Source organism: Desmodus rotundus, chromosome 1 (assembly GCF_022682495.2).
Source record: "Desmodus rotundus isolate HL8 chromosome 1, HLdesRot8A.1, whole genome shotgun sequence".
NCBI lineage: Eukaryota > Metazoa > Chordata > Mammalia > Chiroptera > Phyllostomidae > Desmodus > Desmodus rotundus.
In genome coordinates this window covers 53,580,866-53,607,936 of record NC_071387.1, presented here as the reverse complement: position 1 = coordinate 53,607,936, position 27,071 = coordinate 53,580,866, and the positions used below count along the sequence as shown (strand labels likewise).

At 37.9% G+C, this 27,071-nt stretch overlaps 1 long non-coding RNA gene and 1 pseudogene across 2 annotated transcripts in view; one reads left to right on the top strand and one right to left on the bottom strand.

Annotated features, from left to right (window-relative positions):
- The window catches only part of LOC139440926 (uncharacterized), a 55,076-nt gene that overhangs the window by 25,717 nt on the left and 2,288 nt on the right, over positions 1-27,071 (bottom strand). Inside the window, exon 2 of one of the 2 annotated variants that reach the window (XR_011651242.1) lies at positions 3,105-3,191. This is a non-coding gene — a long non-coding RNA (uncharacterized lncRNA). The remainder of the gene's footprint in view (positions 1-3,104; positions 3,192-27,071) is intronic. The other variant, XR_011651243.1, reaches the window with a different exon arrangement.
- On the top strand, positions 53-484 carry LOC128781535 (PHD finger-like domain-containing protein 5A pseudogene; annotated as a pseudogene).

Here is a 27,071-nt window from a genome sequence, read left to right as displayed (position 1 = left end):
AGGGAATATAGTCAATAATATTCTAATAGGGTGACCTCCTTGAGTGCAAGCTATGGCTAAACATCACTTGGACTTGATCTTTTGCCACAAACAGGCTGGTGTTGCCATCAGAAAACTGTGTGAAAAATGTGATGGTAAGTGTGTGACCTGTGACTCCTAAGTGCTTCCCTGCACCCTGGTGCGCCTACATGATGAGTGTAACTATGGCTCCTATCGGACACTGTGTGATCTGTGGAGGTCCTGGAGTCTCCGGTACTTATTATTGTAAGAAGTGCACCATCCAGGAGAAGGATAGAGATGGTTGCCCAAAGATTGACAATTCGGGAGCTCTAAGACAGATCTCTTCTACGAATGCAAAAAATATGGCTTTAAGAAGAGGCGATTGGTGGGTGGCCTCTTCCTCCCCTCATCCAGCTGCTGCCCTGCCAGAAAAGACTCCTACTACTGCCAACAGAAAGGGAATGAAGCGCAGAACATCACCTGAATCGCCTCTCAGTACGCTGGCACCTTCCCAGCCTTTCCTCTCCTCTCACCCTGATAAGGTGGTTGGAATGGAAAAGGATTCTTCAGAGAGTATTGTGGCAGACCGTATCAGAAAAAAATGATAGATTAGTTCATGGTTTTTCTTGGATTCAAGAAGCAAGACTCTGTTTTCCACACTGATAAGTTCTCTCTACACCAAGAGCTTCTAAAACAGAAATAGTATCATTTCAGTGTTCTTGAGGAGTTGACTATGAAGGTGCCTGTGTTCACACAGCAGCTCTGATGGCAGTTGTCTCTGATGAAACAGCAGTGTGGTAGGGAGCTCGCAGAATAATAAATGTGGGCATTTAATCTTGATAACACCGGGTAGTGCTGGTTCATGTTATTGTTCTTCTGAGAAAATGGAAACCCTTTCTGTTGCTATTATATTAATAAAGGAGATGTTTATTTTCTGGTAAAAAATATATTCTAACAACTATGTATGGTGTCAAGTGGGTACCCGACTTGCCAGGGAGAATCGTAAGTTAAATAAATGTCTAGTCACTATGTTGTACACCTGAAACTAATATATTAGATGTCAACTGTAATTGAAAAATTTTTTAAAATATAGTTTTTATAAAAAGAAAAGACCCTGGTAACCAAGGGACCACCTCCTCAGCAGAAGAGGATTGAGTCCTGAGCCATTGCCTAGTTTCTGTATGGGATGCAGGCACTTTTAAGAAGTGTATTGACTTTTGAAATATTTAAATATCTTATACTCTGCCAATTAATTAAGAGCTTGAGTCTAGATACCAGCCTTAAAGTAATATATTTTGGAACCTACCTAAATGCACTGTTATACTCAATATGCCAGACCATTAGCCTCAAAAATTTATTCATTAAATGCATTATCATTTAGGTATGTGTAACCACTTGAATAATTCTAATAGTGCATAATTTTAATAGTGTAAATAAAACTATTCTATTGCTTTAATCCAGGGTTTCTCAACGTTGGCACATTTGGGACCAGATAATCCTTTGTGGTGGGGGCTGTCCTGTGCATTACACAGTACAATGTTTACTAGCATTCCTGTGCTCCACCCACTAGATGCCAATAGTTAGAACCCCTTCTATACAGGCTGGACAACCAAAGATATCTCCAAACCATCCCTAGTTGGACACCACTGTTTTGAGTGTATAGTTGAATAATTTAGACTTTGTTCTATCTTTTTTGGAAATGTATTTTTTTCCCTAAGAGTGATGAATCACCACTACTTTTTAGCTTCCCAGCTACACAAAATTAACACATGATTTTTGAAAGATTGTTTGTGATGCTGGCAACATAAAATGCTGATTTAAAAAGTACTCAGCTTAATTTGCCTAATCAATTGCAAAGAAAGTTATGTATCTAGGCAAGGATTCTGAACACACATTTGCAAGAAATATTTATTTAACCAAAATATTTGGAAAGTCAAAAATAAAGACATTTAAAAATTTAAAAAATAGGTACTCAGTTTACATGGCAATATTTCCACTATTATTTACTCTCTAAGTTATATTAAGACTCTTTAAGACTTTCTATTTCACCTGCTTTTAAGTAACCATATTAAAAGGTGACTGGCAGGAAACACTGAACAATAAAAAGGTATTGGAGTTTTAAAATACATTGCAGAAAGTTTATCTGTCAAACTAAAAACTGTCAATACTTTCTAAAATAAATCCTTTTGTTTTAAAACTATTTTATTAGGGCTCCAGTTTCTCATTTACTTAATTAGTTTGGAGTTGTATGAAAAATATTAACCTCAAAATTCCACTTTTCAATTGTTTTGCCAATGTTCATGTCTTGTATGCTCAAGTACCAAAATTTGATAGGCTTTTTGTCATACTAAATTAAAATATTATTCCTCTTATGGTTTAAACATAACAATATAGTATTTTTCTTTATGTTTTATTCTTTTTATTAACTTATTTCTCAAGCCGTAAGTTTTCAAAAGGCAGGCAGGAAAAGCCTATGTCTCTCCACAGGGATCTTAATTAGGGCAGGTTTTTAGAACTGGTATTTTAAACTTGTTGATTTTTTAAATTTTATTTTTTATTTATTTTTATTTTTATTCAGTTACAATTATCTGCATTTTCTCCCCATCCCTCCACCCCACCCCAGCCAGTCTCACCTCCTTCCCCCACCTCTTGTTGATTTGCTTTAAGTGCATTAAAGGGTCACAAAATGTGCCATTCATCCTCAAAGAATAAAGGTGTGTGTTATATATGCGTGTACGTTAATTATAAAAATCCGAATTATGATTAATTTTCAAAATCAGGTCAGTAATGTCATGCCTGTGTTGATTGCTAAGTAGACACTAAGGGGACAGGAAACTGCTATGTGCTAAAAAAGGCACTTAACTTGATATCTGAAGTCTTTGCTTGAGTCCACCACCGACTCTTATTAATTGTGTGACTTTGGACCAAGTACTTCTGAGTATTACCTGTAAAATGGGGTAAATACCTGTGTAACCTGATTATTGTGTGGGCAGAATGAAATCGTGTTTGTAAAATTTCTCAGCAAACTATGTTTGATACCCAAGTGCTAAGGGCCCAGGCTCTGCAGAAACAATCTCAATTTGAACCCTCACTTCACCACTTACCAGACCCGAACACGTGACTGAATCTTCACTCCTCCATCACCTCACTTGTAGCTTGGTGACACTAACATTACTCAGTTCAGAGCACTGCTGAGAGGGATGAAAATGAGATAATGCAGATAAAGTATTCAGCAGATAATATGCACTAGATATTTCCAAATATTATTGTTCTATATTCATTGACATCCTCCAAAGCATATTCCTTATCTACTGCTATTTTCACTCTACCCTATAAATTAATGAGTTCTATTTTACAAAGGAGAAACTGATAGCTGATGGCCAACCCTTCTCTGTTAAGCAGTTGACTGTATACCTTATTTCTCAAAAAATGACTATTAATTTTCTCTTTTAAATAATCTTTATTGCATTTTTTCCATGAACACAATGAACATTCTTGAGAACTAAAACTGGAGTAAGTGACGTGATAAGGGGCCGTACTTGATTTGTTCATTAGGGTGACACTTCACACATACAAAAAGGTAGAAATTCAACTAACATTTAGTTATGCATGAAACAAATGATATTTACTGAAAAGAGTAAAACTGAAATTGGGGCTATCCTGGAAAACCAAGAATGTGAGGTATCTGGGCCTGTAGACAAGAAAATCTGAAAGCAGGAAAATATGGTATTCAGATAAATAAATTTAATTTTTTTTCATTGGCTAAAACCTTAGACAAGTTACAAAATATATTTCCCTTTCATAATACAAATTTATTTTTGCCATATTAATAACATATCCTTATATTACCAACATCAATTCTTTATAAAACATTTAGGGTATTACATAACCCATTTATGCTAAAGACTGGTATAGTTAGGAATTTTAATTTTAACAATTTTTCAGGATTGTATAAGTAACAAATTCAAAGAAATTATTCCCAAAGTCTTTCACCAAATTCTTGCTCCTCATCCTCTCTGACCTATCCTGATAATCAGAGAATGGCAGAGTACTTTGTGCTCCTGGATTTCCAGCATAAATATCTCTAGAGCTCAATTCATTGGAATTAAGTTGGGGAAAGAGATCACTGGGAATAAGCTGAATGGATAGGGAAGTCATATCAAACATATTTCTCAACTGGCTATAACTTTCTATCACACATATCTCTACTAGCAGGTTCCTAAATCATACAGACTGGGGGTGGGGTGACTATGGAGCAGATGGTGTAAGGTTTGTCTGGTCTAGCTTTCCTGCTGCCTTCACCACTACGATCACACATACTGGGCATAGCACAAGAGAAATATGCCAGTGCATGTAATATTTTCGCATACTATCACCATAAGATACATAATTCCTTGCTTCTTGTTAACTTACTCTATTTTTGATTTTTTTTTTTTGCCTACCAAGCCCACTGCTTTTTTTATTACTCTAGAAGTCCTTCCTGAAATCTTGAAAAGATCCTTACTTTTTAAAATCTCTAAAGATAAGGTTGTGTGAAAATTACTGATATCTTTCTTACTGTACTTTTTTGAAGCAATATATAATTTAATATTCCCATATTATACTGATTCCACATTCTTTAGAAGACCTATGTAATCTTTGTAATTCTGTACTTTCCAGAGTGTACCAAGGGAGATTACACAATTCAATGTTGACAAAACATTTTGTGGACAAAAGAAAGATTCCAATTGCATATATATAATTATTTTACATAGCAATGTGTATATTTAAAAAGAAAATCTTTGGTTACATTTTTGCTATTCCTGGAAAGAAACATGTATTTTGAAGCTGGTTTAAGAGCTACACATGATTTCCAGGCCATATGTTTACTGACTATTCTATATCCAACTCTTGGTTTTTCCTACCAAACCCTATTTTATCTAATATGTTATCCAGAGAATGTTTCTAACCAAATAAAATAAAAAGGCTTGTACCATTGAAAAAAAATCACCTCACTAAATACAGCAAACATAGAACACAGTAAAAAAAGAAAAATCACCATGATTTTTGTGCTGTAATGTTCTACCAAAATATTCTTCCTGGAATTGTGCTATTCCATCGCTTTTTTTCCTTTTCTGGTTTGTTTGTGTGTGTGTACGTGTGTTCTCCATTCTCTAGATAAAGAATACAATCTCAAATTAAAACTACTTAAGAAACTGGTTACAATCAAACTACTTCCCAGAGGAACCAAAGGAAAATCAGTGGAGAAAGTACATGGCAAACTTAAGATATTATAAAAACCTAAAGTGATGCATTGAGAATTTTAATGTTTCTACTATAATTTAGATAAAAATTCATCAGTTTTCCCTCTCTTGTCAACAATTTATCATTACATTCATTACATTTTTATGGATTGATATACCACATACTATACTAATTAATCTAACTATAATCTTATTTAGATTTAGCATCACATGTTCATGCTGGAAAATTCTAGGTTGTGAGAATATGAATGATTTCTATTTTATTTTTGTTGAGAAATTTTAGTGTAATGGCCAGCCTAGCTTTATAATAAAGGGAAGACTTCAAATATTGACTAACTTTCCGTAAGTATACAAGATGGCTTGAGAATAAGAGAAAAAATACAGCTATAAGAGAGCCAAGGACAGAAAGATGGGAAAATGGAGGAAAGGCTGGAAGAATAAATTAGAGCTGAGGGAGAGAGGTGTGGTGGGGGGGGGAGGGGGATTGAAAGGAGGTGGGTGGGGAAAGGGTGGAGCTTGGACCATTGACTCAAGGTCTAAGTGGTAGCCCAAGGGCTATATAAAAGCCTAGTGCAACCAAGGGAAAGCAGCCTGAAGTCTAGGACTGGCACACAGGCAGAGGCCGATAGACAGCAGCAGCTGCAATCTCTAAACAAAGACTAAAATGCCTAGAGCAGGAGAGAGTGGGACCAGGTTGCTGCGTCTGTTCTTGTTCCACCTGCTAGGAACTTGGCTTCTACTGAGTCAACTTCCCAGAGAGATCCAAGGCCAGGAAGTGGAAATTTTTATTAAGTGCAACCGCGAATTAGTCCGTTTCTTCATCCATGTCTGCGGCACTCACGTCTGGGCAGAGGATATGAGGAAGCAGCGTAAGACAAGATCTGAACCATCTGCAGGTGAGAGCTGCTGGTGCCTAAAAGTTTGGATATTCCCATATAACTTGTTTTTCTTGTAAGGGTCTCACTGGGGATCTCACCAGAGCAAGGGAAAGCTGTGGGAACAGTCTCATCTGAGACCTCATTTGGTACCCTTCACCTCCTGGCTGCCAGGGTTACTCGGTGGGGAGAAAGAAGAAGCCACAGAAGAGATAATGCTGCCCAAAGACCCATAAGGGGCGGGGAGAACTGGGACCAGACCCCAGAGTCAAGGTTTGTGGGCTGGACAGTGGGAGAGCTGGTGGCTGGAGCAAGTGGCCAGGGCATCTTGAGAGGACAGGGGGAAGTGAGGTAAGAGCTGATTATCAAGTGTGTCTGGGGCAGAACTCAGGAGACCTCCCATAGGGTCCCAGAGTGGTAGACATGGAGGGTTTTGGATTTAACGACTCTCTTCCTTTGTGAAAATAAAAAGCTGGGCCATGGCCCATGCCATCGAAAACCTCCTCTTTTGTTTTAATTTAATTTTTTTTGGTAAACTTCATCAAAGGGGAGAGCCTAGCTTCCCACAGCTTTGAACTGTGTCTTGAAGTGCATTTGTAAGAGCAGGGATTAGAGAGAAAGAAAAGGGCCTAGTTCCCTTCAGGAGAAAATGAAAAGGACTCTTGGTCAAAGGAAGTTTGCCCTTCAGAGAAACACAGCTAAACTACTGATTTAGTTGCAGAATCACCTCCCAAAATTCAGGTTTGTGTATTAATGTGCTAGTAGGCCAAGAGATTGAGGCACTGGTTTTTGGAGACAGAAAGGTTTATTTGATTGGCTGACATGAGAGGATGGGAGAGATCTCATCAAGATCTCTCAAATCCATCTCTCTCTAAAAGCAAAAGTAGGGAGTTTTTATGTAGCTAGGGAGTAGGGGAGGAAGAATTCCAGGGAACTGAGAGAGAAGTTTGTGTTTCTTTAGTCACAGATGATGCTTTTCCATATCAGACTCCTGGGCATCAGCAGCTGGTCACAGCTACCTTGAAGACATTTTCCTCTGGCAAAACAAACTTGTAAATTCTCCTAGTGACCCTGCAGCTGTCTCATGCTTGACAAAGAGATAGTACATCAGCAACTTATGAGTCTATTCATGAAAGCAAAAGGAATTGAGCAGGAAAAGTGGTTAACGTGTGAACAAAGTCCCGATTAAGAATTAAATTATTTAATTTCAGCTGCCAAAAATACTAGGGGCATTAAAATCACAAGGGGCCCAGCTACAATTTGGACTAACTAGTCTGTGGAAAGGAAATTGTTAAATAGTAGACGTATGAGGAAGTCAAAGAGTGGTATCGCCTACCTAAGATTTAGAGCAGTTGAAAATTCTGCCTTTTTAACTGTATCTTGAAGCAGTAATTTTCCACCATGGAACATTTGATAGTTTAAAATAATGAATATACTCTTCAGGGGTTTTATCATGACTCAGAGCTTACTTAGCAATGGAAGAAAATTACTCAGATAAGAATTAACATGTGGTCAAACTGAGTGTTTTTGACAAACAAGATGACTTCAAGTATGTCAGGTAGAGTCAAAGGGCTTTGATGAAAGCATTAAAGGGGACATAAGGTGAGGAAACAAACGGTCCAAGTGGAATGAAGCACTACAACATTAGTCATGTTGTAGAACTTTAAGCTGCCCAAATATAATAAACTAAATTGTTTAGATATAAGGATACTTGCTGCTTATTTTGATATTTAATTTTATTGAGGCAATGCTTTCATGTCTGTGCAAAATTTTATAGTTTTCCTGATGTTCATTGACATTAATATTTTCCTCTCCCCCTCTCTTTTTAACTTAGAAATCATGACATCTTCCACTACCAAAAATGCAGAAAACTTAAACATGATAATGGAATTCATTCCTACTTTGCCACAGAAACTGAAGAGAACACTGGATGAGAGACATCCATTGAAGGAGATACTACAACAAGATGCATCAGAGGATACAAATCTTATCTTTGAAGAACTCAAGGAAAATAGATTCCATAATATTGGAGCAGGAGACAAAAGTCTTTCAGAATTAAAAAATGTACCCTTAGTTAAACATTTCCTAAAAAAGAGACATGCCCCTTACCTATTATCTACCAAGTGTTGTTCTGTAGGCTGTACCAAGAAAGAGGTGGCCCGATTCTGCTGAGATGAAGCTAATTGTGTATTTCATCTAATGTTCACATATATTTTCAATGGCACATTCACAGATGCCTCTGTCACCCCACTGATTATTAGAATATGAGAAATCATTATTAGTGTTTGGCTTTTTAATTTTGTAAGAAGGTATTCCTAGCATTATTGTAGTTTCTGCTAAATACTTTAATGCTAAAAAGCATTTCTGTCTTTTTTATTAATAAGATAATTATATTAATTTATTTTTAATGCTGATAACTTAAAATGGCAATAAAAATCTTTATAATTTCAAACACACACAATAACTCAACTTAAAATGTTTTTTTAACTAAACAGTAAAACTCTATGTCTTGCATTAGTAAGAAGGGATACCTACTTTTGAAATCTGTATTTGATAAGTTATGATGTCACCCACATTTTTCTCTAGATCTAATATCCAAATGTTCTTTCACTACTTGATATTAAACAAATTACTTTATATGAAAAATTAAAATTAAAAATAATTCAGTGTACATAATGCCTAACATTCAAAGAAGAACTAACACATCCTTCTCACACTATATCAAAATATTCAAGAAAAGGGAAAACTTCCAAGCTCTTTTTACAAGGCCAAATTATTCAAATTCTAAAACCAGATAAGGACACTACAAAGAAAGAAAATGATAGGTCAATATTCATGAAAACTATAAATGTAAACATCCTCAACAAAATATTAGCAAACTGGATCCAGCAATAAATCAAAAAGATCATACACCATTATAAAGTGGGATTTATTCTAGGAATGAATGGTTGATGCAGTATCTGCAAATCAATAAATGTGATAAGCCACATAAACAAAATGAAGGATAAAAACCACATGATCATATCAATAAACGCACAAAAAGCATTTGATAAGATCCAGCACCCATTTATGATAAAAACTCTCAGCAGAGTGGGAATACATGGAGCACACCTCAATGTAATAAAGATCATATATGAGACACCCACGTGAAGATCATACTCAATGGGCAAAAACAACAAATGTTTTCCTTAAGATTGGAAACAAACAGGAATATCAGCTTTTACCACTCTTATTCAATACAGTACTGGGAGTCTTACCCATAGAAATCAGACAAGCAGAAAAAAATAAAAGGCATCCAAACTGAAAAGGAAGAAGTAAAACTGACATTTGTGATGACATGATACTATATAGAGAGAACCCTAAAGATTCTACCAAAAGACTACTAGAACTGATAAATAAATTCAGTAAAGTAGCAGTATACAAAATAAATATCCAGAAATCAGTTGCATTTTTATACACCAATAATGTACTGTCAGAAAAACTAAGAAAACAACCCCATTTACAATTACATTAAAAAAATAAATAAAATAAACTACTTAGGAATAAATTTAACCAAGGAAGTTAAAAGGCCTATACTCAAAAACCTGTAAGACACTGAATAAAGAAATTGAAGCACATACAAATAAGTGGAAGCATATACTATGTTCATGGATAGGAAGAATTAACATCGTTAAAATGTCCATACGACCCAAAGCAAACTACAGATGCAGTGCAATTCTTATCAAGATTCCAATGGTGTATTTCTTAGAACTAGAACAAATCTCCCAAAAATTCATATGAAACCACAAAATATCCTGAATAGCCTCAGCAATCTGGAGGAAGAAGAACAAAGTTGGAGATATCAATCTAGCTCCCTGATATCAAACTATACTACAAGGTCATAGTAATCAAAACAGCATGGTACTGGTATAAAAACAGACATATAGATCAATGAACAGAATTGAAAGCCCAGAAATAAGCCCACACCTTTATAGTCAATTAATATTTGAAAAAGGAGGCAAAAACATACAATGAAATAAAGATAGTCTATTCAATAAATGATGTTGGAAAAATTGGACAGATATGTGCAAAAAAATGAACTACACCACCTCCTTTCACCATACACAAGGATAAATTCAAAATGGATTAAAGATTTAAATGTAATACCTGAAAGAATAAAAGTGATACAAGAAAACATTGTAAGATAAATGTCTGAAATTTTACTAACATTATTTCTGATATATCTTCTCAGGCAAGGAAAACAAAAAAATAAATAAATAAACAAATGGGACTACATTAGACTAAAAAGTTTTTGCACAAGAAAGGAAACCATCAAAAAAAATGAAAAGAAAACCCACTGAATGGAAGAACATATTTTCCTATGATACATCCAATAAAGGGTTAATGTCCAAAACATATAACTCAACACCAAAAACACCAAACAATCCAATTAAAAAGGGGGTAAATGATCTGAATAGACACTATCTGTATGTCTCCAAAGGATATACAGATAGCTAATAGATTCGAAAAAGTGTTCAATGTCATTAATTGTCAGAGAAATGCAAATTAAAGCCACAATGAGATATCAACTCACACCTGTCAGAAATCAACAAACAAGTGTTGGTGAGGATGTGGAGAAAAGGGAACACTTTTGAACTGTTGGTGAGAATGCAGATTGCTGCCGCCACTGTGGAAAGCAGTATCGAGTTTCCTCAAAAAATTAAAAATAGAACTGCCTTATGACCCAGTGATTCAATTCCTGGGAATATATCTGAAGAAATCCTAAATACTACTTCAGAAGAATATATGCACCCCTATGTTCATTGCAATATCATTTACAGTAGCCAAGATTTTGAAGCAGCCCAAGTGTCTATCACTAGATGAGTAGATAAAAATGCTGTGGTACATATACACAGTGGAATACTCCTCAGACATAAAAAACAGAAGGAAATCTTACCCTTTGTGACATCATGGATGGACCTGGAAATTATCATAGTAAGTGAAATTAGCCAGTCAGAGAAAGACAAGTAACATATGATTTCAATTATATGTGGGATCTAATGAACAACAACAACAAAAAACCCTAACAAAATAGAAACAGACTTACAGATAGAGAACAGACTGACAACTGTCAGCAGGGAGGGGACTTGAGGGGCTGGGTGAAAAAGGCAAAGGGACTAAATAAAAAAGCTCTTAGACACAGACAATAGTATGGTGGTTACCAGAGGGAAAGGGGGTGTTGAGAGCAAGTAGAAAAGTGTTTCGGGGAATAATTGATGACAGGAAGAGACTTGAGGTGGTGAACACACAGTACAATATACAGATGAGGGATTATAGAATTGTCCACCTGAAACCTGTAATTTTATTAATTAATGTCACCCCAATAAATTCAATAAAAAGAAAAAAAAGAATCAAGCCAGATTAAAGCTGTCTAAATATAAGGTTTCAGCTCACAGAGTAACCCTGTTTTGATATGACACTTTCCTTAATCTTGTCATTCTGTATCAGGAGTAGGTATTATAAACCCAAAGATTTTTTAATTTCCTATTTCCTAACTATATGATTTTTATAACACTTTTGCTCACGTTAAGGGGAGGTCAAGTCTGAATTGAGTAAATGGAATAACAGGATTTATGTCAGCAAGGTACTCAAATGGGAGTATTGTCCCAAGGCATTTCCAGCTCCCTTTACTCAAAGATATTGTATACCTTCAAACACTCACCTGTCTGGGGGGAGGAGCGGATTATCCCCTGTCTTGCTATTTCCATTAGAACTCCTTTTTTTGAGGTTTACCTTCATTAAAACTATACGTTTCATACATACCTATCTGCTGAAGTTTTAGTATTCTGGAACTAAAATGGCACTCCAGAGACTTGTGTCAATTAATTGAGAGTATGGTATAGAGCTAGACAAGTTTTTAAAATTTTTTCAATAAATCTGCTTTAGTGTTACAAAAACAGAAACTGCTAAACTTTTAGAGAAATATCAAAACAGCCAAAGGCTTACAGCAACTAAGTGAATACATAGTCAAGAAGCCATTTCAAGAGGGTAAAACAGTTTTGCCGTGTTTTTACTGCCCTTTCCACACAACCTTGGAGGTGCAACAATGCTCTTGGTCTGGAAGTGCCAACATCCCTGTCACCAGTTCCCTCTTTCAAATGGAGCACGGGGAGCAAAATTTATTTTCAAATTATTTCGTAAAGCTAAAGGCTACCTGAAGGACTAGCTTCTATTTCCCCTAGTACGGATTTCAGATGGGAAAAGAGGTGAGCACTATTCATGAAATCTGCAGGAAGATGACAAAATTACATACCTACAGATGCTTGGGCAGATATTGTAGATATAGACATACTCGTATAATAGACCATCTATTGCTGGGGCAAATTTCTGTGGGAAATTAAGGCCCAAAGAACTATATATATACGGGGAACTAAAAAAGACACACATATACAAAGATAAGACCTCAGAAGGCTTTAACCTTTCACATTGGGCTGATCACTAGGCTCAGAGCAATACTAGCTTTATAAAAAACACTTCAATAATAGAGAAACAATCTTCAAAAAATAGGATAGGGAGACTTCCAGTCAAGATGGTAGCATAAGTAGACATGGTTTACCTCTTCCACAACCACATCAATATTACAATTAAAATATAGAATAGCTATCACTCACCACATTAGAAATCAAGTTGAACGGAAGTCTGAGAACTATGGAACTAAAGAAACCACATCCATCCAGACTAGTAGGAGGGATGCAGACTCAGAACAGGCTGGTCCCTCACCCACGTGTGGTGGCTAAAAATTTGGGAGGATATCTCAGGAGAGAGGAATCCCAGACCCACACCAGGATCCCCAGTCCAGGGTTCCAGTACCAGGAAGATAAGTCCCCATAACTTCTGGCTGCAAAAACCAGTGGGAATTGAGTCTGTGGAAGAAACTTCTGGAACTCCAAGCAGTTCCTCATAAAGAACCCACACACAGACTCACCTACTCAGGCTCAGTCCCTCTGAGCTCCAGCTAGAATAGCAGATTGAAAGGCATCAGTGATATACAAGGAAAACTGAAGTGTTTGACATCAGATACCATATTCCCTTTTCTAAACCATCCCCCAACAAAGCCAGCAAGCTGGTGCCATATCTGAGACTCCATCAACCTGGTTAACACTATTTGATCCACCTTGGAGATTCCCAAAGACTCTGTCCCACCCAACCTAGAAGCCCACCCAAGCTGTATTTCCATATGAATGGCTGGTCTTGGCTCATGATTTACAACTTCCTAAATCCTATCAAATAAGCAACAGCTGGCCTTAGTGAGCCCCAGGCCCAGCACTAGCCGTAACAGCCTAGATTCACAGCTTGACTTCACCTGGGAATCTCCATGACCAGCCCAAGTAGAGCATCTCAGATTGCTTTATAGCTCAAGCAGGGTGGCCCCAGGCAAAACACAGGTGGAGAATGACCTTGGCCTGCACCACCTGAGAAACACGATGGCCACTACACCCAGTGCACAGCTTCAGACCACCCAGAGCACCACCACCCTGCCCCTGCACAGCTGATCCTCCATGGAGAGCAGAAGTTGGTGGTAAGGGGGAGCAGCCAATTCTTGCAGATGACTGGCCTGCGTAACCCCTCCCATTGATCTTCCAACAGCAACCAAGTCTCAACTGCAAGAGGAGGGTGTACTCAGCCCACATGAAGGGTGCACCTCAAGTACCCAGCTAGGGTATAAGGGAAGCTGTGCCACTGGACCCTCCAGGACACTTACTACATTAGGCAACACTACCAAGACACAGAGTCAAAGCAGCTTACCTAATACATAGAAACAAACACAGGGAAGCTGCCAAAAGGAGGGGACAAAGAAATATGGCCCTAATGAAAGAACAGAACAAAACTCCAGAAAAAGCTAAATGAAATGGAGATAAGCCATCTATCAGAGGCAAAGTACAAAACACTGCTTATAAGGATGCACAAGGAACTTAGTGAGGACCTCAGCAGCATAAAAAAGATCCAGCCAGAAACAAAGAATTCACTGATTGAAATAAAGAACAATTTACAGTGAAACAACAGTAGGGTGGTTGAAGCCAAGAATCAAATCAATGATTCGTAACATATGGAAGTAAAAAACAACCAATCAGAACAAGAAGAAGAAAAAGGAATCCAAAAAAATGAGGAGAGTATAAGGAGCCTCTGTGACAACTTCAAGAGGACCAACATTCACATTATAGGGGTGCCAGGGGAGAAGAGCAAGAAATTGGAAATCGATCTGAAAAAATAACGAAGGAAAACTTCCCTAATTTGGTGAAGGAAATAGACATGCAAGTCCAGGAAGCACAGAGAATCCCAAGCAAGATGGATGCAAAGAGGCCCACCCCAAGATACATCATAATTAAAATGCCAAAGGTTAAAGGTAAAGAGAGAACCTTAAAAGCATCAAGAGAAATGTTAGTTACCTACAGGGGAGTTCCTATAATACTGTCAGCTGATTTCTCAAAAGAAACTTTGCAGGCTAGAAGAGACTGGCAAGAAATATTCAAAGTCATGAAAAGCAGGGACCTACATCCAAGATTGCTCTACCCAGCAAAGCTATCATTTAGAATGGAAAGGCAGATAAAGAGCTTCCCAGAGAAGAAAAAGCTAAAGGAGTTCATCATCACCAAACTATTACTATATGAAATGTTAAGACTGAAGAAAAATATCAAAACCATGAACGATAAAATGGCAAAAAAAATACCAGTCTATCAACAATTGAATCTCAAAAAACAAACTAAGCAAATAAGAAAAACGGAGACAGAATCATGGATACAAAGAGCATTTTGATGGTTTTCAGATAGGACGGGGAATGTGGGGGAATGGGTGAAGAGGTGAGGGGCTTAAGAAATACAAATGGGTAGTTACAGAGTAACCATCGGGATGTTGAGTCCACTGTAGGAAACAGATTAGCCAAACAATTTATATGTATAACCCATGGACATTTACAATTGTGGGAGGATTGCCTGAGGGAGTGGGAGGTGCTGGGTGGGTGTGGGGCAAAGGGGGAAAAGTCAGGACAACTTTCACAGCATAGTGAATAAAATATAATTTAAAAAATAGGATAGATTGCTCTTTTTTCCAATGCCTCATTTTTAACAAGAAGACAGGAAGCATAAAAGAAACAGTAAAATATAGCCCATTGAAATGAACAAAATGAATTAATAGAAAAATCTCTGATGAAGCCCTCTCATGGGACTTGCTAAATAACTTTTTTCTTTTTTATACATATATTTTATTGATTATGCTATTATAGTTGTCCCATTTAGTTCTCCCCTTTATTCCCCTCCGCCCTGTACCTCCCTCCCACCAGCATTCCCCCACCTTGGTTCATGTCCATGGATTGTACATATAAGTTCTTTGGCTTATCCATTTCCTATATACGATTCTTGTCAATTTTGTAGCTACCAATTATGCTTCTTATTCCCTGTAACTTTTCCTCCATTCTCCGCCTACCTCCTCCCTGCTGATAACCCTACATGTGACCTCCATTTCTGTGATTCTGGTCCTGTTCTAGTTGTTTGCTTGTTTGTTTTTGGTTTTTTTGGTTCAGTTGTTGATACGTGAGTTTATTGTCATTTTACTGCTCATAGTTTTGATCTTCTTCTTTTTCTCAGATAAGTCCCTTTAACATTTCTTATGATAAGGGCTTGGTGATGATGAACTCCTTTAACTTGACCTTATCTGGGGAGCACTTTTTCTGTCCTTCCATTCTAAATGAGAGCTTTGCTGGGTAGAGTAATCTTGGAGGTAGGTCCTTGCCTTTCATGACTTGAAACTTCTTTCCAGCCCCTTCTTGCCTGTCAGGTTTCTTTTAAGAAATCATCTGACAGCCCAATAGGAACTCCTTTGTAGGTAACTCTCTCCTTTTCTCTTGCTGCTTTTAAGATTCTCTCCTATCTTTAATTTTGGATAACTTAATGATAATGTGCCTTAGTATGTTCCTCCTTGAGTCCAACTTCTTTGGGACTCTCTGAGCTTCCTGGACTTGCATGTCTATTTACTTTGCCAGATTGGGCAAGTTTTCCTTCATTATTTTTTTCAAATAAGTTTTCACTTTCTTGCGCTTCCTCTTTTCTTCCAGCACTCCCATGATGTGGATGTTGGAACATTTAAAGTTGTCCCAGAGGTTCCTAAGCCTCTCCTCATTTTTTGAATTCTTGTTTCTTCATTCTGTTCCAGTTAGATGTTATTTCGTCCAAATAGTTGAGTCCCAGCTTCGTTCCCTTCATTGTTGGTTCCCTGTATATTTTTCTTTATTTCAATTTGTATAGCCTTCCGTTCTTCCTTTATTTTGTGGCCATACTCAGTCATTTCTGTGGGCACCCTGATTACCAGTGTTTTGAACTCTGCATCTGATAAGTTGGCCATCTCCTTGTCGCTTAGTTCTTTTTCTAAAGTTTTCATCTGTTCTTTCATTTGGACCATATATCTTTGTCTCGTCACACCTGTTACATTGTAAGGGGTGGAGCCTTAGGTATTTGCCAGGGCAGGGCAACCTATGTCACTGTGTTGTGGTGCTGTATGTGGGAGAGGGGTTTGAGAGGGAACAATGCCACTTGCTTGGCTCTTGTCCAGCTTTCAGTCACTTTCCCTGCTACCCAAAGGTGAACTGCACTCTTCTGGGGCTGATTCCCAGGTGGGTGGGTTTGTGTACGTTCTAGAACCCTGTGGGTCCCTCTGACGGACTCTCCTGTGAGACTGGGAGTTTCTCCCAGCACTGCAACCCCTACAGATTTTTACAGCCAGAAGTTTTGAGGCTTTCTTTTCCCACACTGGAGCCCTGGGTTGTGTGGTCTGTCTCACTCCCCAGTTGTTTCTCCCGGTTTATCTGCATGTGAATGTGGCACTGCCTGGTCTGCCAGCCACTGTCTTGCCACATGTCCTCTCCATCCACTGTGCCTGTCTCTTCCCCTCCTACCAGTCTGAATGAATGTTTCTTCTTTAACTCCTTGGTTGTTGGACTTCCATACAGTTCACTTTTCTGGTAGTTTTGGTTGTTTTTGTTTTTAAATTGGTTGTTGTCCTTTTGGTTGTGTGAGGATGCAAAGTGTATCTACATGTGCCTCCATATTGGCCAGAAGTTGCCCCAACTTCTTCATTTTTAACAAATTGATATAAATTCAAGTTCTGTCACCTATTTGGGAATTTAGCATCAGATATTATTCTAACGGGGCTACCTTAACCTATGTTTGATACCCCAATTCACCAAAGCATTAGGTCCCCCTGACCCATAGTTTTCATTGACTCCCACCATGACACCTGCTACCCCAGCCTGCATCGTCCCCTTAGTTTAGGTGCTTGCCTGTCTTGCTGTGGTCAGGAGAACTTTGAAAAGTATGCTTGTTTTTCTGCTCAGGCTCTTATTTCCCTAAGTGTACCACACAGTCATCCCTTCTGACGTCTGCCTCTCCAGAGCACTGCCACTTAGCACTACACATCAGTAACCTGTTATTTTAGTACTCAAGGCCTTCAACCTCTGTCTAGCATAAAGAAAATATTTATATATTTTATATATATATAAAATATATATATTTATATATTTTTATATATATATATGCTTTATTTATATATATATGCTTCTCTTGTCCACTGGGAACACGTGCATAATTTGTGGCTGACACATATTTACAGGTTATGGGAGGAGAAACTTTAAGAAGCTTCTGCTTTCTGCCCTACAAAAGTACATCCGGTAGGGAAATACTATGACTCTGGATATTTAATTTGAATTTTTGGGAAGGTAGGAGGGGAGGACAAATGGAAACACACAGGGAATAAAACTATCTTAATTATCTTGCTACATACTCTGACCTTGCACATTATCAACCTCTCCTTCTGTATGGGAATCTTTCTCTATTTCTAATATTTTTAGTAAACAATGAAAACTGTCTTTATATCAACTCCTTCTCTGTCAAATCAATAGAACTGCTCCTAGTTCTTTACCTCACATTCATTTTGGAACCTACTACGAACTGTTCCCTACCTGTTAAATTCTACACTGTATTCCAATCCCAAAATTTGATCGTAACTTACTTCTCTTTTACTACTTTTTGATATTTGACTCTGTTGATGACCCTCTTTTTAAAATTCTCTTCCCTTTTTGCATATCTGAAATGACATCATTCTATTTACATTCTTTTCTAACTCATTTCCTTTTCTCTTTCCTTAACTCTTTTCTCACTTCTTCACACATGAAATTCCCTCTTGTTTCTGTCTTAAAACAGGGTACGCTATCCATCAGTCAAAGAGTTTAATTTTATTGCTTTATCTCACAACTCTTCACTGTTGACTTCCAAATCTGGATCTCCCAGTGGGTTATCTCAGCATGCTTTCAGACCCATATGTCCATTTGCTTTATTAGACAATTCCTCTTGATTGTTTTACAGTAATCTGAAATTCATCACGTCTAAAGCTTTACTGTGGGATTAAATTATCCTCGTGACTTCCCTCAATGTCATCAGCATTTTCAGTGTCTACAATTTAAGGCTCTGGTCTTTTAAATTCCTCTAGCTCTCCCACCTCCAGTTTATTTGCAGTCAGTCACCAAATCCTATGATGCTTCCTTTAAAAATCACTTTTTACCAGTCCTTTTTGTTTATTCCCATTTCTTCCATCCTATCAATAATGTGGACTTCTACTTAGTTTCTCCACTTTCAATTCTTCTCCTTCCTCTTTAGTAAACATTATAGTCAAATTGTTTACCTTAAGCTTTAATTTCATCTTGTCTGTATCTTATGCACAAATTATTTTATAATCTCCTACTTTTCATAAGATAAAAAGGATAAAACTCAAAGTCAGTCTAAATTTTAAAGCCCCCTTTATTCTCTAGTCATACTTCATTTTACACTAATTCCTAACACAACTATTATCTGGGTTCTTTTACCTAGAATATGCCTTGGTCACTTCCTTGCATACCTTTGTGCCTGTCATCTTCTATCTTTTCTTCTTCCTGGAATGTCAGCCCTCTCTTCTACCTCCCTGTCCATCAAAGCCCAATTAAGTTCCGTCTCCCAAACCAGTGATTTTCAACCTTTTTCATCTCATTGCCCACATAAACTAATTACAAAATTCTGCATCACACCAAAAAATATATCTGTTGCAGATCTCACAAAAATAAGTATAATTTTGATTCATTCACAGTGGGCAGCAATTGCTGTCATTTTTATTTGACAGTCGAAGGGAAAAGAGTTCCATGCCCCTGGCTAAATAGTCAGGTATTGCATTGTTTTTAAAATTCTTGTGGCACACCAGTTGAAAATCATTGTACTAGACAAAGCCTTCTAAAACTACTGCAACCCACACCAGACCCCCTTCTATGAATAATTTTACTTAAATTCTCCATAGCTCATTTCAACATTTAACAAGTAGTGCCCTGACCAGTGTGGTTCAGTTGGTTGGACATCATCCCACAAAGTGAAAGGTTGCCAGTTTGATTCCCAGTAGTGTTTTTACTCCATTATGTTTTCAACACAATTAGAATGTGTATGCTTCTTGTGCTTAAAGATATTTCACTTACTTCATTTATATCTGCTAAATGCGAAAGACTTTTTCTCCAATGAATTAATGAAAAACCTCTTATTTTAGGACCAGACCATGACTATATTGACTGCAAACTATCCTTTATGTAATAAAAATAAAAAGATAAAAAATAATTTTAAATGCACATTCTAAACTCTTGCCAAATTAAGTCTGGTATCTGATATATAAAAGAATACAACACTTATTTTCAATAACATTCTACCTATTATCTCATTTGATTCTCACATTCCAACAAAATATAGGTGGCAATAATTATAACTGCTAAAGTTTTTGAGTATTGCACGTCAGGTACTGTATTTTCACATTTATTATCTCATGTATCATCTCATTTAATGTATTATATCATTTAATCCTTCAATAGCTTTATCAGAAGATACTATTATTATCTACCTTTAACTTAGGCCACATGTTCTTACATTCATGACACACATAAGCAAACTGCGGCATATGATTTCTGCAAGTTTGTATAGCTAGCTAGTCTTATTTAACTGGGTCTCTACAGGTCTTTACTACCAACAGAAACATTCTGAGGCAGTTACCTTAACTGTTTTTTGTTTATTTGTTTTTGTGCGCTTTATTTTTCTTCTAAATTATTATTTCCTGTAATTTAGGGTTTTAGTCTCAAAAGATTTACTTTGATCTTATGATATCATGTACCATTTTAATCTTTTTTGACAAATTATGGTTATACCAAATAGGTTAAGAGTTTAAGCTCCAGACACAAACTAATTATTTCAAAGTCCCCAGGTCCCATAGTTTTCTTTTTTAATATTAATATTTTCACTTATTTTTTTCATTTTTTTCTTTTCAAATTAATTTTATTGATTATGCTATTACAGTTGTCCTGATTTTTCCCCTTTGCCCCTCTCCACCCAGCACCCCCCACTCCCTCAGGCAATCCCCTCACCATTGGTCATGTCCATGGGTCATGCATATAAATTCTTTGGCTATTCCATTTCCTATACTGCACTCTACATCCCAATGGCTATGCTTTAACTACCTATTTGTATTTCTTAATCCCTTCACCTCTTCATCCATTCTCCCTGCCCCCCTCCCATGTGGCAACCTTCCAGTAACTAACTTCTTTTCTCTTGCTTTTAAGAGTCTCATTTTATCTTTAACATTTGGTCTTTTAATAATGATGTGCCTTGGAGTGGGCCTCTTTGCATTCATCATAATTGGGACTCTGTGCTTCCTGGACTTGCCTGTCTATTTCCTTCACCAAATTAGGGAAGTTTTCTTTCACTATTTTTTCAAATAGATTTTCAATTTCTTGCTCTTTCTCTTCTCCTTCTGGTACCCCTATGAGGCAAATATTGGACCTCTTAAAGTTATCTCAGAGGCTGTTTATACTACCCTCATTTTTTTTGGGGGGGGGGGTGGAATTCTTTTTTCCTCTTGTTATTCTGATTGGTTGTTTTTTGCTTCCTTATGTTCCAAATCATCTATTTGATTCTCGGCTTCATCCATTCTACTGTTGTTTCCCTGTAAATTGTTCTCTATTTCAATTAGTGTATCCTTCGTTTCTGACTGGGTCTTTTTTATGCTGCTGAGGTCCTCACTAAGTTCCTTGAGCATCCTTATAAACAGTGTTTTGAACTCTGCACCTAATAGATTGTTTATCTCCATTTTCTCTAACTCTTTTTCTGGAGTGTTGATCTGTTCTTTCATTAGGGCCATGTTTCTTTGTCTCCTCCTTTTGGCAGCCTCCATGTGTTTGTTTCTCTGTATTAGGTAGAGCCTGCTATGACTCCCTGTCTTGGTAGTATGACCTAATGTAGTAGGTGTCCTGTAGGGTCCAGTGGCACAGCCTCCCCTATGAACCAAACTGGGTACTCGAGTTGTGCCCTTTGTGTGGGCTGAGTACACCCTCCTCTTGTAGTTGAGACTTGGTTGCTGTTGGAAAATCAAGGGAGGGATTATGCAAGCCAGTCAGCTGCAAGGACTAGCTGTGACCACTCTCTGTGGAGGATCAGCTGTGTGGGGGCAGGGTAGTGGTGCTCTGATGTGGTCTGTAGCTGTCCACTGGGTGTGTTGACCCTGGTGTTTCCCAGGTGGTGCAGACCAAGGTCAGCTCCTACCTGTGTTTTGCCCAGAGCACTCTGCTTGAGCTGTAAAGCAATATGAGATGGCTACTGCTTGTGCTAGTCTTGCAGATTCCCAGGTGAAGCCAAGCTGTGACTCTAATCTGGCTGCTGCTAGGGTTCATTGAAGCCAGCTGTTGCTTGTCTAATAAGATTTAGGAACAAAGACCAGCCATTCTTATGGAAAAGCAGCTCTGGTGGGCCCATAAGTTGGGTGGGATAGCCAGGTTGATGGAGTCTCAAATATGGCACCAGCCTACTAGTTCTCTGGGGGGGAGGGCTCAGCAAAGGGACAACAGCCTCTGCTCACTCCAATGCCAGACCCTTCAGTCTCTCCCTGTATACTACTGGTACCCTTCAAGTTGCCACCATGGTGGTGGAGCTCAGAGGGAGTGAGTCTGAGTAGGTGAGTCCGTGTGTGGGTTTCTCAAGAGGAACTGCTTATAGCTCCACAATCCTCCTCCACCAACCCAACCCCTGCTGGTTTTCACAGCCAGAAATTGTTGGGGTTTACCTTCCTGGGAATGGAATGCTGGGCTGGGGGGCCTGGTGTGGGTCTGGGACTCCTTGCTCCTGAGATATCCCTCACAAATTTTTATCCACATGGGTGTGGGGTTAGTGGGGTTAGCCAATTCCACATCTGTGCCTCTCCTACCAGTCTGGATGGATGTGGTTTCTTCAGTTCTGTAATTGTCAGACTTCCATTTGACTTGATTTCTGACACTCCTGGATGATGGTTATATTCTATATTTTAGCTGTAATAGCAATGTGGTTGTGTGAGGAGGCGAGCCATGTCACCATCTTGACCCAGAGCCCCTTGTTGCATTTTTTTAAACAAATATTACATGTAGCTACTTTTTATACTTTAAATTCTTTTTTATTTTTCAATTACAGTTGGCATGCAATATTAACTTACTTTCATGTGTACAGCTCAGTGATTTGACATTATGTAACTTACTAAGTGATCATCCCACTAACTCTAGGACCCATCTGACACCACACATAATTATTAGAATATTACTAGGTATATACCCTATGCTGTACTTTACATACCCATGACTATTCTGTAACTACAAATTTGTACTTCCTAATCCCTTCACCTGTTCACCCATCTCCCCAACCCTCTTTCCATCTGGCAACCATACAAATGTTCTTTGAATCAATGAGTCTGTTTCTGTTCTCCTTGTTTAATTTGTTTTTTACATTCAGTTGCTGATATGTATGTGTTTATTGTCATTTCATATTTTTATCTTGTTTTCCTTTTCTTTTTAAAGAAGACCCTTTAACATTTCATGTAATACTGGTTTGATGGTGACAAACTCCTTTAGCTTTTTCTTCTCTGGGAATCTCTTTATACAATATGTCCTTTGATTCTAAAATAATAGTTTTGCTGGGTAGAGTAATCTTGGCTATAGGGCCTTGCTTTTCATCACTTTGAATATTTCTTGCCAGTCCCTTCTGGCCTGCAAAGTTTCTTTTGAGAAATAAGCTGACAGTCTTCAGGGAGCTTCCTGTAGGTAACTAACCATCTTTATATCTGACAAAGGAAGCAAGAACATACAATAGGGTAAAGACAATCTATTCAATAAATGGTGCTGGAAAAATTGGACAGATATGTACAAAAGGTAAAAATAGACCACCTTCTTATACCACACACAAGAGTAAACTCAAAATGGATTAAAGACTTAAATGTAAGACCTGAAACCATAAAACTCCTAGAAGAAAGCATAACCAGTAAAATCTCTAACATTTATCTTAGGAATATTTTTTTGATATTAGCTCCTCAGGCAAGGGAAACAAAATAAATAAACACACAGGACTACATCAAACTAAAATCTTTTTGCACAGCAAAAGAAACCATCAACAAAATAAAAAGACAACCTACTGAATGGGAGAACATGTTTGCCAATGACACATCCATTAAGGGATTAATATCCAAAATTTATAAAGAACTCAAACAATTTAACACCAAGAAAACAAATAATCCAATTTAAAAATGGGCAGAGAAGCAATAGACATTTCTCCAAAGAGGATCTACAGATGGCCAATAGACATATAAAAAGGTGCTGAACCTTTTATATCAGAGAAATGCAAATCTAAACCACAATGAGATACCACTTTACACTTCTCAGAATGGTTATCATCAATAAGTGTTCAACAAGTGTTGATGAGGATGTGGAGAAAAGGGAACCCTAGTGCATTGTTGGTGGAAATGCAATTTGGTGCAGCTGCTATGGAAAACAGTATGGTGGTTCCTCAAAATTAAAAATGGAACTGCCTCTGACCCAGTGATTCCACTTCTGGGTATATATGAGGTCCGTCCATGTACTATGGAAAATAGACATTTATTGAAGAAGACAAGAAATACTGAACATAGGACAATGATACCTCAGTCCCCTTCAAAGTAGGCACCTTGATACCTCACACAGTTCTCATCATCAGCTGCCCAGTCATATTTTCCTGAGTCTCATCAACAGTCTGAAATCTCTTCCCTTTCAAAAGGGATTTTAGTTTTGGGAAAAGGCATAAGTTGCAAGGTGCCAAATCTGGGCTGCAAGGGGACTGAATCACTTGGGTGACTTGATGTTTTGCCAGAAAACTCTGCATGAGACATGATGCATGAGCCAGAGCACTGTTGTGATAAAGCTGCCAATCACCAGTTGTCCATAGCTGTGGCCTTCTGAATCATTCGAACAGTTTCTGCAAAAGGAATGTTCAAGCTTAATGTAAAATTTCATGCAGATTTGCTGCTCTCCTCACTCAGACATTTTGAATGCCATGACCACACAGTACTTATGCTCACTCAACAGTGTCTACTGCCCCCACTGACTAGTACAGTGAAGCCATCATTGTTCACATATGTACATCCCAGTCCACTCTCCTTGGATGCCAGGTTATGATGTCACATAAACTGTTCTCATTATATTAACAATGGCTGGACTTTTTCTCAACAAACCTCATATGATCTGAAGAAACGCAAAATACAAATTTGAAAGAATATGTACACCTCTATGGTCACTACAGTGTTATTTACAATTGCCAAGATATGGAAGCAACCAAGTGCCAGTAGATAGATGAGTATATAAAAAAGCAGTGGTACATACAAACAATGGAATATTACTTGGCCATAAAAAGAATGAGATCTTACCATTTGCAAAAGCATGGATTGACCTGGAGAGTATGGTGCTGAGATAAATCAGACAGAGACAGATAAATACTGTATGATTTTATTTCTATGTGGAATATAAGGAGAAAAAAAATGAACAAACAAAACAGAAACAGACTCATAGATACAGAGATCAGACTGACAGTTGCCACAGGGGCAGGGAGTTGGGAGGCTGGGTGAAAAAGGTGAAGGAATTAAGAAATACAAATTGGGCCCTGGCTGGCGTAGCTCAGTGGATTGAGCGCAGGCCTGTGAACCAAAGCGCGGCCGGTTTGATTCCCAGTCTAGGGCACATGCCTGGGTTGCAGGCCAGGTCCCCAGTAGTGGGCATATGAGAGGCAACCACACATTGATGTTTCTCTCCCTCTGTTTCTCCTTCCCTTCTCCTCTCTCTAAAAATAAATAAATAAAATCTTTAAAAAAAGGAATACAAATTGGTAGTCACAAAATAGTCATCAGGATATAAAAGTTCATTATAGGGAATACAGTCAATAATATTGTAATAAATATTGTAATAAGTATGTTGCCAGGCAGGTACTTGAAACATTTGGGGACTCACTTTGTAAAGTATATGATTGTCTAACCACTATGTTGTATACCTGAAATAATATAAACAAATATTGAGTGTAAGCAGTAAATAAAACAATTTTTTAAAGAAAATAAAAAATATGTCTTTGAATACATATTATTTGTATGTATTCAAGAATACATACTTGTTGTAAACACCAAGAATAAAGTGTTACAAAAACGCCATTATAGAGGGGAAGACAGACAAATAATTGAACAGAAAGCAAAAAAGTAATTAAAGGAAACATTACCTGTATTATAACCAAGCAATTATTAGTTATTATAATTAATTCTACACACAATTAACACTGCTAAGCTAAAAATTTTAAGGATTAAACCATGGGATAGTAGAGGCTTCCAGCCAAGATGGAGGCACAGGTAGATATGCTTCACTTCCTCGCACAACCAAAAGAAGGATAACAACCAATTTAAAAACAAAAAGCAACCAGAATTTCAAAAAAATTGAACTGTATGGAAGTCTGACAACCAAGAAATTAAAGAAGAAACATTCAACCAGACTGATAGGAAGGACAGAGATGGGCTGCCAGGGCAGAAAGGACGCAGAGCAAGGCAGCAGCTGGCAGACCAGGCAGTCCCACATTTGCGTGCAGATAAACTGGGAGGAACAACTGGGAAGCGAGAAACACCATGGGTTCCAGCACAGGAAAAGAAAGCCTCAAAACCTCTGGCTGTAAAAATCTGTGGGGGTAGCAGCGGTGGGAGAAACTCCCAGTCTCACAGGAGAATTCATTGGAGAGACCCACAGGGACCTAGAATGTACACAAGCCCACTCACCCAAGAATTAGCACCGGAACGGGCACAATTCACTTGTGGGTAGTGGGGGAAGTGACTGAAAGCTGGACAAGAGCCAAGCAAGTGGCATTGTTCCCTCTCAGATCCCTCTCCCACATATAGCACCATAACACAGTGACATAGGTTGCCCTGCCCTGGCAAATACCTAAGGCTCCACCCCTTACAATGTAACAGGTGTGACGAGACAAAGATATATGGTCCAAATGAAAGAACAGATGAAAACTTTAGAAAAAGAACTAAGCGACAAGGAGATGGCCAACTTATCAGATGCAGAGTTCAAAACACTGGTAATCAGGGTGCTCACAGAAATGACTGAGTATGGCCACAAAATAAAGGAAGAACGGAAGGCTATACAAATTGAAATAAAGAAAAATATACAGGGAACCAACAGTGAAGGGAATGAAGCTGGGACTCAAATCAACTATTTGGACCAGAAGGAAGAAGAAATAAACATCCAACTGGAACGGAATGAAGAAACAAGAATTCAAAAAATGAGGAGAGGCTTAGGAACCTCTGGGACAACTTTAAATGTTCCAACATCCACATCATAGTGGTACCAGAAAGAGAAGAGGAAGCGCAAGAAAGTGAAAACTTATTTGAAAAAAATAATGAAGGAAAACTTCCCCAGTCTGGCAAAGTAAATAGACATGCAAGTCCAGGAAGCTCAGAGAGTCCCAAAGAAGTTGGACCCAAGGAGGAACACCTCAAGACACATCATAATTAAGTTACCCAAAATTAAAAATAAGGAGAGAATCTTAAAAGCAACAAGAGAAAAGGACAC